The sequence below is a fragment of the Anopheles bellator genome, chromosome 1 (assembly GCF_943735745.2).
Source record: "Anopheles bellator chromosome 1, idAnoBellAS_SP24_06.2, whole genome shotgun sequence".
NCBI classification, from domain to species: domain Eukaryota; kingdom Metazoa; phylum Arthropoda; class Insecta; order Diptera; family Culicidae; genus Anopheles; species Anopheles bellator.
The window spans coordinates 32000335-32006713 of record NC_071285.1 but is presented as its reverse complement, the minus strand read 5'-3'; the positions used below and the strand labels follow the sequence as shown (position 1 = coordinate 32006713).

The window sequence follows — 6379 nt, the reverse complement described above, 5'->3', positions numbered from 1 at the left end:
CCGACAGAGGATATTCACTAATTGAGGCAATAAGTTATAAAGACGATAAGCAGCCATCTGCAGCCATGCGGGGCTGTTACCTGCACTTTTTTGAAACGAATGTCCAAAGAATGTGAAAAACTTAAGGAAACCGAGCGAGAATTGAAGAGCGCAGTGAACGCCTTTGCCGCCGTAGAATCGTTTGTACATCGTCTTCCATTTACCAGAAGCAAATCGGTAGTATGGAGCGGTTTCACGAGGTTGCACCAACATCACCCACACGTTAATATACAATCGTACAGGCAGATAAAAAGCTTGCTTTTTAAACCCAGCGCTCATTCAGCTTCCATTGATTAGATTATAAATTCGGACGGACGCTCTCGCCGTCTGAAGACATGTGACATACTGCGAGAAAAATGGTCAACAGCTTCGACTGTTCCCCAGTGAGGTTGGTCAGCCGGGAAATAATTCTACGGTGTTAATGGCAAAGCTTACAGGCGATAAAATATAATATCAAATTAATTGGATTCATGATAATAATATTTGTTTAATTTACATTCCTTTGATCGCCAACGCTGCTCCCGCTGATCATCCAGATCCTGGTTTTTGTCGTACGAAACGAGCTGTAGAAACAATGAAGTGAAACAGAAAACAACTGCTAAAACTTGTTTTTTATTACGGGCTTAACATCTCAAACAACGGCTGACACCGAGTGTAAACCATTCCTTCTATTCACGAATCATCTCGAAACTGCTATCAAAACGCTGAAGGTGTTAAAATTGGCCAGTGGAACCGGACGTGGGCTGAAGACGTGACGCTTATCACGTTCAAACCCCTCGTTGGGAACCAAATTTCATTGGCCTTATGAGATTAGCATCGTTCCGCCGAAAGCCGCACAGCTTTCCCACGATATATGAACATTTTGGTTGTGGTTTGTGAAAGATGTGTTTTTCTTGTAGAATACGCGAAATTGTTATGTCACTTTTGCTTGTCAACAAATTCCATATTTTTAATTTTTTTTACTTTATGTTAATTATTTAACAACATTTGGTTGGTTGGTGAGGCAAGATTAGCCATGTTTCTTTGAAACGTATATGAGATTAATTTGTATCGAAATTTTGCCCACTTTAAGGGTAGGATGGTGGGGTAGGTAGGTACGAAGGGTAGGATGTTGTCGGTGTTCGTAAACCAATGGCCAATTGGACATTTTGTTACTTTACATGGAAATCAGTTTACAAATGCGTGAGTACGATTTTTCGTGCCATTTGAGATGAATTAAAATGTAGAGCCTTTCATAATACGTCATATTGTCTGCTGGACTATGTTTAACATACATGTTTGGAACAAATTAATAATTTTGACAGGTTAAATTTGATTCTCTTTTATATGTTAATTAGTTCTGCCTTGCCGATTGGGTAAGGGTACACCAATTGATAGTTCAAAGATCCTTCAGGAGAGTAATTGAAACTATTTTACATAATTTTAAAGGAATTAAGCATGCGCTTTAGATAAAACGCATGTTGCGTGGCGTTCACCAGGGGCTAACCAGGGTTAATGGGGAAACAAAGTGTCTTATACAGTGATTAGACTGTAATTTATCATTTAACATACACGTTTCACGTGATACATCTTTCAGCATGTCAAGGGAAAACAGAATATGTAATCCGCCGAAGCATCAACCGAATGCGGTAGTTCCTCGTAGGATGGATTTTTGACTTTGCTTGTGCATCTTCACTCGATCAATGTTGAACAGTCCGCTCTTGCGAAAAGACCAGCTGAAAGGATTAAAGCTAAATTTGCCTCGCCCCTTTACGAGCCGGTCCACACCCCTTGGCAAATTATGCACAGAACGGCGAGGAGTCTTCGGGCGCGCCACGTCTAGTTAGGGCTACAGGCTTCATGGGAAGATAAAATAGGTTATTGTTTCGTTATTTATCATGACAGTTCAGTTACAGATTTTTGGGACGTTTTGTCGTCGCGCTTTGCTCAGCTAGGAAATCGATACTTCCTGCCGTTGTATGCCGCTAAAAGGGTCCACCCTAGGCGTGTATTGTTGGCCCGGCAGACGACGGCTGTATCTCCTAGTTCCAGATATGGTCGATGCTAATTTCTTCCCGAAGGCGAAAGGCATCCCTTATTTTCAAATTGTCGCTTGTGATGAAGCGGTAATGTAAATGACGTGAAAGATAAATCTATCCTTTTTAGTATTATTAAATTATGATGAATCGTTCATTTAGCGTATCTATTTTGGGCAGGCGGCGAAAAAGCCCACGACTATGATAAGGTAAATGAATTTGTGCCCCTCGGATAAATAATCCTTACCTCAATATCACTGAAAACAATCAATAACGTTTTTTATGTATGGCCATAATGACAACCAGAAGCAATGGCTCAAATTACGTATCTTTGGTGGCTTCATTTTTTATCAAATTAAATTTTAAACTTCTTCTAGTACGAATTTGCATTCGTTGTTGCCAGGGTAGACAACTTTGCTATTTCAAATATATCCTTTGCGTGTCTAAAAGTGTGACCTGTTTTCCGTTTGAGGAACATTCCAAATGTGTACTATTTATTCATGATTAACCTATAACTAATTGAGCGGTGCAATACAAAATTGTTGTCAGCAATACGTTGATGAAGTAATGGCACAGTTTTCTATTTTAACCCTAGGTCAGACCAACGGATCGTTTCATAATTAAAACAAAAAACAGAAATAGGAATTATTCGTTTTGGTAACTGAAGATTGCTAAAAGAAGCGGCAACGGTTAGCGAGCCATTCGGTCGTTCCGTTTAAACCCCTAATATTATGCAATCCGCGCCACTCGGGGTCTAAGGCGTGCCGGGGTCAATCAAACGGCATCAACTCGGAACACAAAAAAAACAAAATACAGCATTGTTTTCGTATTCACGTCTATTTTTCTATATTTTTCTCGTCCTCTAAATATATGTTCATATATGTATATATAATTTGCAGAATTTTTGGGTTGGATGTGTATACTGCTGATGGTCATATTCTTTTAGAGGTTTGATACCCATGTCTCGTACTGATATATGCTTTGCGTGTAAAAATCATGTAATGTCCACTCTGTGGCCTTCCGTGCAGTCGAAACATCGAGTCGTAGAGTGTGTATATGCGTGGGACGAGCAAGAGTAATGTAGGGGTTGGACACTTTGCGTTGTCAAAGTTTCATCAAAGGTTTGCATTGAATAGTTGGGTTAGTTGATTGACATTTCGAACTGTTGTGGGTCACTTGTGCATGTTACTATTCCGTGTTGTTTTACTCTGTAGCTGGTCAGTCCCGAAGAACAGCGTGTCTAGCGTTAATTCGGAACCGGAACCAAAAAGCGTTGCGTTCAATAATCTGCACAAAACGCCCCGTTAACCGAAATGTTTGCATCGTGGTTGTTCGTAAGTTACACCATTTGTCCCCTGTACTAGGAACAGTTGTGGAGCCCGTTACAATCGAATTTTTGCTAGTCTCATATTTGTATAAAAGTTGATAATTATACAATACTAACGCGTAAGTGGCGCAATTTGTTTTAACAGAAATATTCTTCATTCTAAAGTATTGGTCTACCGGCTACCAAGCTACATCGACGTAATCGAAAAAATTTAATGTTTACACTTTAGTACCTCCCTGTGTTTTTTTACAACAGCATGAATCTTCTTCTTCGTCAGACGATCAGTAATTAATCTATTTACACACTCGAAGAAGATACTTTCAAATTGAATTTCTAGCGCCTCAACTGATATCGCTACACCTTCCTGGCCGGTCCGCGACTACGTATGTAACTGTGTTATGTACAGAGTGCTGGCTTTTAACGCTGGCTTGATGATAACGTTTGTATGCAATTGGTTTTCCCCATGACAAAGACGTAACTCGTGGTGTGCATATGGTTAGAATATTATTACTTTGCGCTTCACTTCCCAAAACTAAACCGTATCATTCCGCGCCTACGGGCTTCAGTGTTTGTCGGTGCTGTGTAATCCTTCTATCTTTCCCTACCAAAACACTCGCTTCTATTCACATCATTTTTAAAGAAATGCTCGAAATCATTGCTTTGCTAGGTTTAGGTAGTTTTACTATTTATGGTACACTTCCTCGAACAAAAAGAAACGCTTTTTGAAAAAGTATTTTGAACTCTTTGCATGTTGTGCTGCCTGTCGCGCTGCAACTTCTTTTGCTCTTTGCCCTTCCTGATATCCTTCCCATCAGGGCAACGTTTTCATTTTCACTTTTATCACAGATTACAAATGCGTTTCTCAACGAATTATTAGTTGTTTATACTTTAGTTTAACTTTCCATAGTTTGTGCTCATTAGTCCTATCGTCTCGCCGGATCGGTTCCAGTGCGCAAGTGTTTTACAAGCAACAATTACGAGATAGTTCGCCGAAGAGGAGTGATTTTCTGTTCTAATCTGAAGCTACATGCGGAACGGTTCGCGTTCCTTATTGCAACGAGACTGCTGTCCGTCTGAATCGTATCTGTGCCATCGTCCAAACGCCTAGTTTGAAGACGATCATCGAAACGGCAGCGCCCCTCACGTATCATCGATCACGCATAAATGTTCCGTTGTTCGGTGTGTTTCCCTATTTGCACATTGCCCGCACCTTGTTCAATTGTGAGCTTATCTCGTTCTTTCTAATAACATTTCACCTAATCTAACAGATGCAAGTATTACATGGTGATACTTTAAGTCGTTTTCGTGTAGTTTAGATCCACCGCCCTGCTGTGTGACCGTCACCTGGCGCCGGAAATCATCAACCGCAGCTTCGTTCGGTATCGCAATCAATAATAATTTAATACAAAATAGTGGAGGTCCATCTGCCGTTGGTTGATTCCTTGGGGGAACCTGAAAAAAACGGGAGAGAAGAACGATAAGTAAATAGTGCCGAAGAAACGAAAGCTGCAATCATTAGGGAAGGTGTTAGAGGCTACGCCGAGGCCCATCGGCCCCGGTGTTTATTTGGCGAAATGAGGTGTTAATGGCAGGAAAACAAACATAAAACAAAGTTCCTCCCCGTGATCGTGGTGTGCACTCGGTTTCGGGGCGGTAAGCAGGAAGCACCCTAAGCACCCCTAAGGAAGCTTTCTTGCCGCCAAGCAGCCTCATCATAAAGCGCTCACTATACTAAGTCTCGAACTTTGAAGCTCTGTCAAATGAGCCCCCGGCTGGAATTCACACATTTTATGACACCTCCAATCGTGAAGGCAGAAAATATGAAGCGTAGAGAACCGACACGATCGTATCGTAACGTCCGGTAAGCCCGGACCTCCGAAGCGAAGCCACCTAGGCACCAGGGCGCGTTATCTTCACCGCGTACCGGTGACGCACCGGACGCGTAGATGAGATGAGATTTACGATATGGTCGGGAACGTCTGCATTAATCTTTCGCCCAAAGCATTGATACGCGCGGCTTTTGCTGCCGGCACCGGGCGCGGCGTTTTCTTTCTGTTTGCTTAATGACATTTTGGGTGGAAGGTAACCATGTCCATTCTCGCACACGCACAGAACCGAACCGAGCCCGGGGGAAGAGTCCGAGTAAGAGAAAGTAGAGAAGATGCGCTGCCGAGGGGACGCTGCGCATCTTAAGTGTTTCTTCTTCGCGCCGCTTCTCCGAATGTTCTCAGCGAACGCCGCGGAACGCCGTGCTTCGTGGTCGGGTTGATTAAGATAGACGATCGGCCGGTGCCGATAAGCATCATTAGTTCGAAAGTTTATGAATGAATTAATAATCCCCTGGGCAACCGCTCTGCGCCCTCCGCCGACGAATGTCACCTTGGCTCGGTACGCCTGGGCCGCTCCAGACTTTGCCGTAAACGAATGCGATCGCCGGTACGATACTGTCTCATTATAAACGCTGCCTCGCTGAAGCTGTCCCAGACAGGCCGGGGCCCGCGCCCGCGTTCGGCTCGCAATTTGCGTCGGACGATGTGTCGGGCGGCTTGACGGCTCGAAGGAACCGGGCGGAGAACGGACCAAAGGCGAAGCCGATACGACGGCGATCTTCGCTCCACGCGGTACTTCTTGCGTGCCCACACGGAGCCTTCTTGCCGCCGCGGGAAGACAAATTTTTCCTTTTATTCGTCGGCCGGTCTACATAAATAAAGCCCACGCGTGCTTTTCGGGACGATCGCGGCCCGATCGCGGCGGCCACCGCGAGACACAATGTCATCCGGCCGGCAGGGCCGGACGACGACGATCGCAGAATTCTTGGCGAGCGAGCCAATGGGACCGAGCCGGCTCGCGGTATGTTTCGGTTTTTGTCTTTATTTCCAGATGTGGCATTTAATATGCGTTCTAGAAATTTATTCCCGATCGTCTATAAATCACCGAAAATATCGTCTTCGTTGGTCTCGCCCAGGTAAACGAGTCTGGCCACGCGATCGTTCTCTAT

At 43.8% G+C, this 6379-nt stretch overlaps 1 protein-coding gene across 1 annotated transcript in view; it reads right to left on the bottom strand.

Moving 5' to 3' along the window:
- Window positions 1-4707: 4707 nt before the first annotated feature.
- Window positions 4708-6379, bottom strand: part of LOC131211539 (homeobox protein araucan) — a 79875-nt gene continuing 78203 nt past the window's right edge. The window contains exon 8 of the mRNA XM_058205045.1: window positions 4708-4833. The gene's annotated coding sequence lies outside the window, so the exon portion shown is untranslated. The remainder of the gene's footprint in view (window positions 4834-6379) is intronic.